The sequence below is a fragment of the Heptranchias perlo genome, chromosome 6 (genome assembly GCF_035084215.1).
Source record: "Heptranchias perlo isolate sHepPer1 chromosome 6, sHepPer1.hap1, whole genome shotgun sequence".
NCBI lineage: Eukaryota > Metazoa > Chordata > Chondrichthyes > Hexanchiformes > Hexanchidae > Heptranchias > Heptranchias perlo.
The window spans coordinates 12,088,856-12,102,730 of record NC_090330.1 but is presented as its reverse complement, the minus strand read 5'-3'; the positions used below and the strand labels follow the sequence as shown (position 1 = coordinate 12,102,730).

The 13,875-nt window shown below is 43.8% G+C and overlaps 1 protein-coding gene across 1 annotated transcript in view; it reads left to right on the top strand.

Moving 5' to 3' along the window:
• The first annotated feature begins 9,810 nt into the window (after positions 1-9,810).
• rgn (regucalcin) overlaps positions 9,811-13,875 on the top strand; it is a 34,972-nt gene continuing 30,907 nt past the window's right edge. Inside the window, exon 1 of the mRNA XM_067985760.1 lies at positions 9,811-9,920. The gene's annotated coding sequence lies outside the window, so the exon portion shown is untranslated. The remainder of the gene's footprint in view (positions 9,921-13,875) is intronic.

Below are 13,875 nucleotides of genomic sequence, written 5' to 3'. Positions count from 1 at the left end.
TGCTCTCACTATTCTTTTCCACCACTTTAAAGTCTCTAGTAAGTTTGCATCAGCACATTTATAGTAACGCTTTACAACAAGCAAAGATTAATAATGGGAGTCAATGTGCTAAAATCAAAGATGTTGGAAAGCTAGTAAGTGCGATGTGATATTTCCAGTAAGGATGTTCTCTGAGGCATTTCTGTGTCTTTGCCTTTGACTCTTGTCTAGGAGACGTGATTTAGTTCTCAGACTCAACACCCTTGCACTCAACCTTTTCTAGAGGATGAATTTCATAAGAAAGATCAGGCTCATTCATTGGCACTGAAGCACTTAAGTGTTGATCCAATTCGACCACTGTCAGGAAAGCCTCCCTTTGATTTCTGCCCTTCCCCTTGATCCCATGCCACCTGGCAGTTCATCCTGATTGTCAACAGGAACAAATATACTGACAAAGACATGAGATTTGCAATGAAACCCAATCGAGAGAGGGGAGAGTAGTGAAACCAAGTGGAGAATGAAGACTCTGAAAAATACTACAGCTGGTTGAATGTATATAGGCGTCAGCCATGGCTCAGTTGGTAGCACTTTTGCCTCTGAGTCAGAAAGTCATAGGTTCAAGACCCACACCAGAGACTTGAGCACAAAATCTAGATGGACATTCCAGCACAGTACTGAGGGAGTGCTGCACTGTCGGAGGTACTGTCTTTCGGATGAGACATTAAACCGAGGCCCTGTCTGCCCCCTCAGGTGGATGTAAAAGGTTCCATGGCACTATTTTGAAGAAAAGCAGGGGAGTTCTCCCTGGTGTCCTGGCCAATATTTATCCTTCAATTAACGTCACTAAAACAGGAAGGAGTGCTGTGGAAGTACCTACATATCATTCTGCTGTCTAATTAATGGGCAAAGCCATAATGTTTTGACTATCAATTTTACAAGTTTATAGTTCCAATTAATTCCTGAGACCCAACATCTAACTGTGGGACGAAAATATACTCAAAGAACTGTTAGTTACAAAAACAATCCTACAAGCCTATATCTGTGGATAGAGTTGGGCGAAAAGGAAGTTTCTGATGTTCCTTCAGTTAGATAGGGCACATCTGTGAAAGGAATGCAGCTAGGTGATAAGATTTGCAGTTCGATAGAGGGCCAAATATTTAAACCAAAATTTATCCTTCAACCAACATCACTAAAACAGATTATCTGGTCTTCATCACATTGCAGTTTGTGGGACCTTGCTGTATGCAAATTGGTTGCCGTGTTTCCTATATTCCAACAATATCTACACTTCAAAAGTACTTAATTGGCTGTAAAGCAGTTTGGGGTGTCCTGAGGTCATGAAAGGCGCTATATAAATGCAAGTCTTTCTTCCTTTATGTTATTTGTAAAACTATTGTGGTAAGTATTCCTTTTGCACATATTTTTTCTAAATGTAGGGCAATATAATGTGTGTGGAGAGTATTTATCTGATACACTTATGATCTCAATGTGTTATTATGCACAGTCCCTCCACTTTCATAAACTTTGGACACTGTCCAGTATGCTCTGTCAGCAGTGGAAATCACTTGTTGTTTTCCTATGCCTATTATACAAAACAAGCTGGGCAGGCAGCAATCCAGCATGAGGCTGGTCTGTAAGCTCCATTTCTTACTCTATTTCAGTTCTGTTCCATTTACCATAAGCTAAAGGGAGCCCTCAAATTATAGAGTTAAATTCATTGAATTGATATGGCACTGTGATGTCAGATAGTTGTGGCACCATCAGCTTGCTCGGTAAAGTATTACAAGTAGGAATGCAAGAGATTTCTTCACTCTTACCTTGGTGTTTAGATAACATTTTGTATTCAGATGCTTGAGGCAGATTTGTTAATAGTACACAACCATGCTGACCTTCACAGACATGAGAAATGAAAGAATGAAGAATTTATAGAGATACGTAACTGATGATTTACAATTTCTAGTTTTAATTGGACATTTCAAACTTTTGAAGGAGAATGTTGTGTTCTGTTTGGTACAAATGCACAAATATGAAAGAACTGTGGGGCAATAGAAGGAGCAAAGCAGATCTGAGTGGAGAGATACTGCTGAAGAAATATCACTGTTGAGGATATGGTTCTACCTGTACAGACTAAAATATTAACATACTTAGAGCTCATTTTTAACTACTCCAAGGGACACGTCTATCAGCTCGTCCAACCAGATGCAGGCGCACTGTCACCACCACTGTGTTCATACATCAGTAATCTGTCATTTGATTGATGATGTTGTATATTTATATTAATATCATGTAAATTTCAGAATTGATGCTGAAGTCATGACTGTTGCCTCACTACATAGAACGTATAGTTAAATTGATTATTGATACAGACTAAAGTTATAAGCATATTACTTCCATTGTGAAAATTACAAAGTTAGGTTCTGTTAATTTATACAAGTAATCAATCACCCTTAAATCTCCACATTGTCAGTTTTCAATAAAATATTCATTTTTTTCCCTCAGGACATTCAGCCACACAAACCAGGAAAGTCCCTGGGTGAACTGGGACTGTAGTAGAGGCAATACAATTGACCTCCATGCCACTGGAGAAAATAATTGGCCATGGTTCTCACTTCTGACCACTATCCATTGGTCACTGCTGGAAGTGTGCATCTGTGCATGCTGGGTGAGGATGATTGGGTTGGCGGTGATGTCCCACACAGTCAGATAGCCTGCAGGATTACCTAATATGTTAAAAGATTATAAATCAGTTATGCAAGAAAAGGAGAGGTATTGAAGGAAAAGTAACTAGAAAGGAAACCAGTGCAAGCTGGTTATCGGACGAACTCCACCAGGATTGGGAGACTAACAAACACTGTCATAACCATTTCAAAAGAAAGTACAGCTAGTATCCAATATCTAAATCAATTTTGATAGAACTTTAATGCAATATAGTTGGCATTGATGGCAATTCTTTATTAAAAGAGAAAGTTTAATTTCAGACACAGAATGAAATATCAGTGTGAAGGTAGCCAAGTCTGGATGACACACTCAAAGAGCAAGGGCTACGTACAACACGTAGCCACAACACCTAGATAGTATGTTGTCCAAAATCCTAGTGGTTCTATAAGAAGAAATCAATATCATTATGTTCACATCCTCAAGGCAACAAAAAGAGACGCTCAACCTAGCATTTGGGGGGTGGGGAGGAGGGGAGGAGACACTGATAACCAAAGGAAAGAAGAGAAAAGCTCTCTGGAGCTGCACCAGATACCACTGGAATTCTGAGGTACAGAATGGCAGAGGTACTAGGACAAGATTTGGGCGGCTATCTATACCTCCAGAAAGACTGCACCTATAAACGCAGTTCTTGGTAGGGAATGTTTATTAGAATAGTTCTAATGATGGGAGATGTAGGGTTATTTAATTACAATGGAAGATTATAAATTAATCATGCACAAAGTAAGACTAGGTCAGGAGAGGGACAGCTAAGGGACTGGCTACAAGGAGATTGCTTCAAGCTAGGGGGACAGATGGAAAATGTAAGTGAAGCACTCCAAATTAAAGTACTACTGTAATTAATGGAGTTGGATCACAGATCAGCCATGATCTTATCAAATGGCGGAGCAGGCACAAGGGGCTGAATGGCCTACTCCTGTTCCTATGTTCCTAATATTCTCTGTCTGAATCCAAGATTCAATCCTTGGCCCCCTCCTATTCACTCGTTTATATGTATGCCACCCTTGGGGACATCATTCATAGACTATGGGGGTTGGGGGGGGTAGATTTTCAACTTGCCGTACAAGCGTGAAACTGGAGTTGTGGTTTGGCCGCCTGTTATAGAAACCCCTCAATTTTTATTACCGTTTCGCCTTTGTGCGAGCACCATCACTACAAGGATTGCAGTGGTTCAAGGACAAGGCCCACCACCATCTTCTCAGGGTAAGTAAGAATGGGTGATAAAAGTCGTTTTGCTAGCGCTGCCCATATTCTGAGAACATATTAAAAAAAAGAGTCCTAACATAACAGAACTTGCCAGTACTCACTGTCAAGGCTCATACTTGAATAATCGCCATTTGGGCAGCTGCTGCCCATGAACTCAAACCTCAGGGGGAAGAGAGGATGGAAGAAAACTAAACAGACAACAATGTTTTAGGTTAATTTTTTAAAAATCGCACCAGGAATGCACCTATAATTCAGGTAAGAAACATGTCTCTTTATTTCTGATTGTGTTTATGTAACACTGAGATCAAAATTAGTCTCTTTCACTCAACCCTTTTTTTTGTTAAACTTGTATAGAACCTTGTTTAGACTACACTTGGAGTTGTTGTGGGAAAATCATCACTCAGAGTCAGACTTAAAGATTCAACATGCAGTTTATTGGACAAAGTACTTTGGGAGAAGAACTCCCAAGGTGGCTGCGTACACTCCGCAGTGTACACAGCCACCTTCTCAATTTTAAAATAGTCGTCGCGCTTTTTTATACCTTTCAAGTACAGACTTTCAGCAGTTTATACATCATTAGCCTTGGTTAGTGACACATTAGCCAATTAGGCCCCCACAGCAACAATTGACCTCCAATCACATTAAAACATCTGTTATCAACTTAAGACAGTTTGGTCTTTGTCTATTCAGTCTGGTTTGGTAGTTTTTATCAGTTAGTTGTGCTCAGTCAGCATTTTTAATGTCTTTTCACACAGTCCATCTTGAGCAGAGTCCATTTTGTTTAGTAGAATCCATTTTGTTTAGTAGTACACTAATTTGAAGCTTTTTAATTATGGTTAGTCTGGTCTGCGCAAGGCGCATTTCAGTGTGGTTTTCAGGGCAGTGACCGCAGCCATGCACACACTAGTCCCTGTAGAGGGTGGTGGTGTGTGTCAGCTTCACCTCTGACTACTGAGCGGTCCGAATCGCTCCCACTCCCTGGGTTCTAGACCTTGGACTTATTTGGGGGTTGTGACAAAAAAATGCAGCAGACAACTGGTTTTGGTACAAGAAAAGAAACTGGGTTTATTGAAGTCACAAATGAACTTATAACATTAGGATAATACTGAGATACAAAGTACACTTAGTCAAGAATGGGGAACACACGGCATAACGAGGGAAAATCACCCTACTAATCCCCTTACCCTTGTCCCACCCCCAAAACCTAACTAAATTGAACTAGGAGAGGTCAGGAATCATGCTCACCAAACCAGGGTTCCTTGACAGTTCGAAATCCAGCCAGGTAAGCCGGTTGCAGTTTTGGGATGCGCTCTTTGTGTCCTCTGGGCCCTGCCGTCCCCACGTGGTCCTGGGTCTGTGGAATCTGCGAAGGTTCTTCAGTTGGATAGAGTCTGTTGGTACGGTAAGGCGCAGTTGTGGGTGGACGATCTTCGTGTAGGGCTTTGGTTGCCTTTTTGCTGCTCCAAAACTGCTGTTTAAAGCTGAACTGCTTAGAACCTGCTCCAAAACCAATCACCTGCTTCGTAACTGGTCCCCAGTTATACTGTTTTTCGAATTTCTTATCTGATTCCCAAAACAAGGTTAGTTCTTTGTCTGATTATGGTGGGCTTCTTCCGGTGATTGTTGGTTTCCTGTCCCCATAACTAGGCTTGAACTGAAAGCCATTGTATTGATGGGTTTTGCATAATTGCATTGATTGATTTATGCAAGGTTTTGATGGGCTTTAGTTTCGTGTAAGCTGAAGTCTTTCTCTGGGTTGATTGTTTTAAAGGGAAGAATGCGTATTCTGTCTACTCTCATTGTCTGGTTTTCAGGAACAATCCACACTGTCCCAACAAGCCCGGGCATGTCTGCAGGGATCCATGTTTAACCTAGCAGTTGGTTCGTCTTCAAATAAAATTCCAAAAGTCATATCCTCGTTGATGATATGAAAAATGTGGGAATTTTGAGAACCCTTCAGTCCCTTCATCTTTGCCTTTTAACCCAACAGCTTAAATTTTACCTTAACAGAGTACTGTGCACAGTTCTGGTCTCCATATGATAAAAAGGTTATAGAGGCATTGGAGAAGGTGCAAAAAAAGATTCTTTTCTTTAGGAAAGAGAAGGCTGAGGGGTGATCTGATAGAGGTCTTTGAGATAATGATAGGGTTTGATAGAGTAGACGTAGAGAAAATGTTTCCTCTTGTGGGGCAGTCCAAAACTAGAGATCATAAATATAAGATAATCACTAATAAATCCAATAGGGAATCCAGGAGAAACTTCTTTATCCAAAGAGTGGTAAGAATATGGAACTGGCTACCACAAGGAGTAGATGAGGCAAATCGCATTGATGCATTTAAGGGGAAGCTAGATAAGAACACGAGGGAGCAAGGACTAGAAGGGTATGTTGATAGGGTCAGATGATGTAGGGAGAGAGGAGGCTTGTGTAAGCATAAACGCCGGTGTAGACCTGTTGGGCCGAATGGCCTGTTTCTGTGCTGTAGATTAGACGTAGATGTAGATATCGGGAACCGCTTTTGTGAAATCCAGAAATCTTGCGAAAAACAATAATGTGTCTGATTTGAACTGATGGACCCGAGGTGGTCCTCTTCTCCACTTGAGATGCTCCTCACTGCTTCCGGCACCCTGCTCTCTGAGGCACTTTCTCTTCCCCCTCAGGTGCTCCTCCCGACCACCTCGCTTCCTTGCTGTTGGTTCCAGTTCCTACCTCAGCTCCTACCTACAGTTCCAAGAGTTGGGCATGGGTTCACGACCCACAGGTTGAAAACCTTTGATGTATTCAAAAAATAAATAAATAAACCTTTGATTTATTCAAAAGAAAAATAATTCACAAGTTTAAAAAGTCGGTTGTAATGTTCAGCACCAAGGGGGTGAACTTCTGCTGCAGGACCCCTCCCCCAGGAAATTCACCCCCAAATCTCATCCATTGTTAGGTTAAGTCCACTTTAAGCACATTTGGCATTCAATATACTAAAGACTAGGGTCTAAAATGTTAAATGGATTCGATAGGGTAGTTACAGAGAAGCTATTTCCTCTGATGGGAGAAATCAAGAATGAGGGGACATAATCTTAAAATTAGAGCTAGGCTATTTAGGAGGGGAATCAGGAAGCACAAAGGGTAGCGGAAATCTGGAAAACTCTGCCCCCAAAAGGCTGTGGATGCTGGGACAATTAGAGCTTTCAAGACTGAGATCGATGGATTTTTGTTAGGTAAGGGTATCAAGGGAAATGGAACCAAGGCAGGTTATTGAAGTTGAGGTGCAGATCAGCCAAGTGAATGGCGGAATAGGCGGGGGGGGGTTGGGTGGGGGGTGAGGAGGGGGGTGCTGAAAGGCCTCCTTCAATTCCTATGACCATTGCTGATATTGGGTGGAGAAATGCTCAACACATTTGTACGACGTTCTTCACTCTGCTATTTTAGCAGAGGTGATACACTATTTAAAATAAACAGGTTGTATTAAAGTAGCAGATAGAGGAATGTCAGATGGATACATTCTATACGCGGCTGCTATTATCACTAACAGTAACCTCTAGACTCATAGGGCCTAATTTTACCAGGCTTGCGGGTTTCCGGCGGGTTGGGTTTCGGGCGCGTGGCCTCCGCGCCCGGTGAAATTAGTGGGTTGCCCGCGCGATCGCAGCAGGCAACACACTAATTGGAATCAATTACCTGCTCCTCCGGGGTCCGCGCTGCTGGCCTGCGCGTCGGGCGGGCTGCGCATGCACAGTACGATCTGTCAGCTGGAGGCTCTCTAGTTAAAGGGGCAGTCCTCCACTGACAGATGCTGCAACCAATGGAACAAATTACAGCATGGAGCAGCCCAGGGGGAAGGCTGCTCCCAGTTTAATGATGCCTCATCCCAGGTATCATCAGATGGGGTGAGGAGGAGGGGGAGGACAGAGATCTTCCACTCGGCGGGCGGGAGGAAGCGGCCTGCCTCTGCCACCAAGAAGGCCTGGCTCGAGGTGGCAGAGGGGGTCACCTGCACCACCAAAATATTGCCCACCTGCATACAGTGCAGGAGGCGCTCCAATGACCTCAGTAGTTCAGCCACAGTGAGAACACGTAGTCTTTCCCCTACACTCCGTCTGCCACAACACTGCCCCCACCCCACATCTCCTTCGGCACCGCCAACACTACTCTGTCACATCAACCCTCATACCCACTCAAACCCCATCCTCATCTTACCTGCACCTACTCACCTCGCCAGTACTCACCCGCCACTAACACGCAACCCAATCCTCATACAATCTCATGGCTCTATCCCATACTCACCCTCTCGTGCATCTCTCTCACGGCCAGCCTCACTCAACCTGCCACCACCTGTGCTGCAGCCACAGGGCATGCATCACATATGTGCAGTAGGCAGCATAAGGCAAACGTGTCGTGAGCATGAAGGGGATGCACAAGGGTGTTTGAGGGTTTGTCATGGGTGTTACCTATATTGAATTTCAGAACAACTCACATCACACATTATATTGGCACCACCACTGCCATGTCTCCGCGAATCCTGACTGTTTTGTGCAATAATGCCCGCTCCTGGGTATCCCTATGAGGACCCACCACTGAGGCCACCCATTGTGTTACTGCAGAGTAGGTGCAGGTGTATTTGCAGGGCTCTTCCGCGCAGACGACTGAGAGACATCGGCGGTGTACCCGGCTGCACCCTGGAAGGATGCGGAGGAGAAGTTGTGGAGGGCAGTGGTGACTTTGGCAGCGACAGGTAAGCAGATGGTGCTGGGGCCAGCCAGGAGCAGCTCGGCATGAAAGAGGCTGCAGATGTCCACGACTACATGTCGAGTGAATCTGCGCCTCCGTGTGCACTGCTGCTCGGAGAGGTCCGGGGAGCTGCGCCTCGGTCTGTGGACCCTGTGGCGAGGGTAGTGCCCTCTGCGACGCGTCTCTCTTGCGGTAGCCCTCCCTCCTGCTGTACAGGTGGATGTGTCACAGCACTCTGTTGTGGAGCTCCACGTGTCAGAGGTGGACGGCGTGGATGGCGAGGCTGGTGATGCTGTTCGCCCTCCGCGGGGGTCATGACTGCAGCTACGACGGCCCCCCATCCGCAATATGGACATCTGAGGGGGTCCGCAAGGTAGACACATGTCTCCGGACCCCGGGGTGAGTGTGCAGGTTGGTGACTTTGACCGTCAGGAGGGGGGTGGTGGAGGCCAAACTTTGTCCCAAGTGACAGAGCGGCCTCCTGCAATGGGTGATGGTCTCCCCCCCCCCCCCCCCACCTGTCAAATGGACCTTTGCAGCTGCCACAGGCTGACGGCTGCAACACGTCCAGTTCAACTAGGACTGTTTCCCCCAGTGTGTGAAACAGTCCCATGTTTCTCCAAAATCACACACAGTCCCTTAATCAGGTCAGTTAATGACCTGAACAAGCGAAATAAATAACCTCAAGTGGCATCCCGCTGGCTTTAATTGCCTGCGGGATTCCTACCAGCGGGGGCCACGCACGCACCCCCGCACGTCATCGGGGAACCCGGAAGTGGGCGGGATCGTGGCGCGATCCGGTCACGTGCCTGGATATCGGGATTTTCGGGGACCCCCCGCTGGAAACCCACAGGAAACCCGCCGGTAAAATCGAGCCCATACTTGATAATCAGCGTTAACCTTTCAATAAAAATCCAACTAAGCATTTGTTCTTTTTTTTTATATAGATTAGACAAAACAAATAAGAGATATGTGGAATTCCTCACAAAATGCTCAACTGCAGATTAGTAATCACTTTGTGGAGATCAGTTACATTCTCTTTAATTGGTAACTGACTTTAATTCACCTATTTTCGTTTGAATGACGTGGACATAATTCAGCCAATAGTGCAGTTTAAAGCTTTACAATGTTAACAGACAGGGATATATCTGCTGACCATAAAACTCTGCAGTTTAGAGTTGAGTTAAATATTACTTAGTTCATTTGTTTTAAAAACTACCGAGCTCTTTCAGCTTCACATCTAACTGAAGAGGTGATTGCACGCCAACCTCCCTCTGTGTTAATCCTGTCATCTCACCAGGTACTGGATCTTTAATGCTCAGATTCTACAAATGTGCTTATTTTTCTCAATACATGATGATACCGCTGTATGATTTCTGTGAATATAAGAAGGGAGGAATTTTCAAGGGATTCTCCCGATATCCCGCTGTAACTTCCGCAGATTCCCCGGAGAAATGAGGCCAGCAGCCGTTTTTACTGGTTAATATCATTTCACTGGGGGTTCCGTCGATCTTCCGTCGAAATTATGGAGGGAGATCTTGGAAATTCCAGGCGAAGATAAATTTCAGTAGGTACTGGATAGGACAGGGAACAAGATCAGTTTTTTTTTTGTTGCAGCCAGTGGTTAGTATACTTTATTTTAACTTGTGTATAAATGATAAATAGTATTTTCTCTTAATTCACTTTATAGTGTTCGCGATCTCCCATAACTTTGCTTTTCGATTATCTCCACCCCTACCCTGAAGGAGGCAGTTCGTGCTGGGGAAGTTCATGTTGGTGTAATTTGTGCTGGGGTAGTTCATGATGGGGTAGTTCATGTTGGTGTAATTTGTGCTGGGGTAGTTCATGCTGTGGTAGTTCATGCTGGGATAGTTCATGTTGGGGTAGTTCGTGCTGGGGTAGTTCGTGCTGGGAAAGTTCATGTTGGGGTAGTTCGTGCTGGGGTAGTTCATGCTGGTGTAATTTGTGCTGTGGTAGTTCATGCTGTGGTAGTTCGTGCTGGTGTAGTTCGTGCTGGGGTAGTTCGTGCTGGGGTAGTTCGTGCTGGGAAAGTTCGTGCTGGGGTAGTTCATGCTGGTGTAATTTGTGCTGGGGTAGTTCATGATGGGGTAATTCATGCTGGGATAGTTCATGATGGAGTAATTCACGCTGGGGTAATTCATGTTGAGGTAGTTCACGCTGGGGTAATTCATGTTGAGGTAGTTCACGCTGGGGTAATTCATGTTGAGGTAGTTCACGCTGGGGTAATTCATGTTGAGGTAGTTCACGCTGGGGTAATTCATGTTGAGGTAGTTCACGCTGGGGTAATTCACGTCGGAGTAATTTATGCTGAGGTACAATTCCAACGTTATCAGTAGCGTACCAGTACCTACCTTAAATGTTCATGTGTGTGCCTGGGCTGTGAGTGTTGTGGTTGGACTGTCAGATCCCAGCCTGATCCTGCCATCATTCGACATGCATTCAAATGCACTTTCTAGCAGAGTCTCCTTCCTAGCCTGGGAACAACGGTGCAATTGTAATTCTTTTTCTAGTTTCTGTAAGTGAGATATTTTAACTCGGAACAAATCAGGGATCGAACAGAATTACGACATTCTGATCTGTGCAGCTTAGTATAGAGGTCCAAGATCCATGTTTAATATTTTATAACATTTTGGCAGTGCATTTTTATGCTCGTTATGCCGAGAAATGAAATGATTATTTTATTTCAAGGATTTTATCATACGCTGAAATTGGACACAAGACCAAAAAAAATAAAATCCCTTTTTCATATTACAACAGTGACTGCACTTCAAAAGTATTTCATTGGTTGTAAAACACATCCTGGGGTTGTAAAAGGCACTATATAAATGCAAGTTTTTTTTTCCCTTTATAACTAAATAAATACTTACTGGAAGTTTTCGACACCATATTCACATTTCTACATAAACTTTCCAAATTGCCAAGCACAAGGAATAAATAAAACAAAACCTTCTGGATATTTTGCTTGCTTGTGATTCGTGATTGTACAATTTCAGTATTGGTTGCACTTTTGCACCAATAGAAATTTAAATCATTTAAAAGAATTACCAATATAACTGATCTCCACACCTCTGTCAGCATTAAACATTCCCAGGTCTGGGATGTAGGGCAAAGCTCCTTCTTCTTTATCCCAACAACTTGGCTTAAGCCCAACTTTGAAAAAAGACACAGCACTGCAGCAAGGTGATTTTTTTCCCATTTTCCACACCAACTGTCCCTTGAATTACATCAAATTTGCAGCAGAGAAACCCAAATGGTCTATGCCAGTAATTTATCAAAACGGTAAACTTTCCCTGTAATAATTTACTTTGAAGGGATGTAACAACAATAAACGTTACAAAACATTTCTGCGAATCTTATTCACATGCAATGTCATAGATTGGTGGTATCTTGTTCAACTTGTTTGTACCTAGAATTACATGGAATTTACAGCACAGAAACAGGCCATTTGGCCCAGCTGGTCCACGTCTGTGTTTGTGCTCCACATGAGTCTTCTTCCACCCTACTTCATCTCACTGTATCAGCGTATCCTCCTATTCCTTTCTCCCTCACGTATTTATCTAGCTTCCCCTTAAATGCATCTACACTATTTGCCTCAACTACTCCATGTGGTAGCAAGTTCCACATTCTAATCACTCTGGATAAAAATGTTTCTCCTGAAATCCTTATTGGATTTATTAGTGACTATCTTATATTTATGACCCCTAGTTTTGGCCTCCCCATAAGTGGAAACATTTTCTCTACGTCTACCTTATCAAACCCCTTCATAATTTTAAAGAGCTTTATTAGGTCGCCCCTCAGCCTTATCTTGAGAGATTGTGAACACAGATATAAAGTGTTGCTTTTGAAGGAGATATTCGAGTTATTAGTGGAATAAGGCTAAATTCTTTCAAATGACATCAATTGTTATTGGTGTGAAATTGTGGATAATGCTGAAATTGTACTATCAAGAATGATGAGCAAGCAAAATGATTAAACCGAAAAGGGTTTTATTTATTCTATTATTGTGTTGAAAATTTGAAAATGTATGAGTGAGAGGGTTACTCAGATGCATGAATGCAATGACTACAGCTTCCAGTACACAAACTGCTGTCTCAGTCAGCAAAGGGGGGGAAAAAAAGGGGATTTATTCTGTCTGGTCTGTTGCAGTTGGGGGCATGGCCACTAATGGTGGGGTGAAGTGAGGGCAGATGCAGAAGAGGCCAGAGTCAGAGGAACGGAGAGTTTGGGGTTGTACAGCTGGTGGAAGTTAGAGCTAGGGAGGGGTGAGGTCATAATGAATTTAAACATAAGGGTGAGAATTTTAAATTGGCGGTCTTTCTGGACCAAATGCCAATGTAGGTCAGTGAGGACAGGGGTGATGGATGAGTGGGACTTGGTGTGGGATAGCATAAGGGCAGCTCAGTTTTGGATGAGCTGAAGTTTACGGAGGGTGGGGGATGGGAGGCCGGCCAGGAGAGTGTTGGAATAGTTGAGTCTGGAGGGGACAAAGTCATGGATGAGGGTTTCGGCACAAGATGGACAGAGGAAGGAGTGGGGATGGGTAATGTTACAGAGGTAAAATTAGGCAGTCTTGGTGATGGAGCAGATATGTGGTCAGAAGCACATGTATTTACAGAAGGTGTAAGAACATAAAAACATAAAAACATAAGAAATAGGAGCAGGAGCAGGAGTAGGCCATAAGGCCCTTGAGCCTGCTCCGCCATTCAATAAGAGCATGGCTGATCTTTGACCTCAACTCCACTTTCCTGACCTTGGTTCCTTTAGAGTCCAAAAATCTATCTAACTCAGCCTTGAATATACTCAACAACTGAACATTCACTGCCCTCTGGGGTAGAGAATTCCAAAGATTCACAACCCTCTGAGTGAAGAAATTTCTCCTCATAGTCCTAAATGGCCTTATCCTGAGACAATGGCCGCTAATTTTAGACTCTCCAGCCAGGGGAAATAGCCTCTCAGCATCTACCCTGTCAAGCCCTCTTGTATGTTTCAATGAAATCTCCTCTCATTCTTCTAAACTCCAGAGAGTATAGGCCCATTTTACTCACTCTCTCCCCATAAGACAACCCTCTCATCCCAGGAATCAATCTAGTGAACCTTTGTTGCACTGCTTCTCAGGCAAGTATATCCTTCCTTAGGTAAGGAGACCAAAATTGCACGCACCAGGTGTGGTCTCACCAAAGCCCTGTACAATTGCAGCAAGAAGTCCTTGCTCTTGATTGTAAGGGGAATAGACA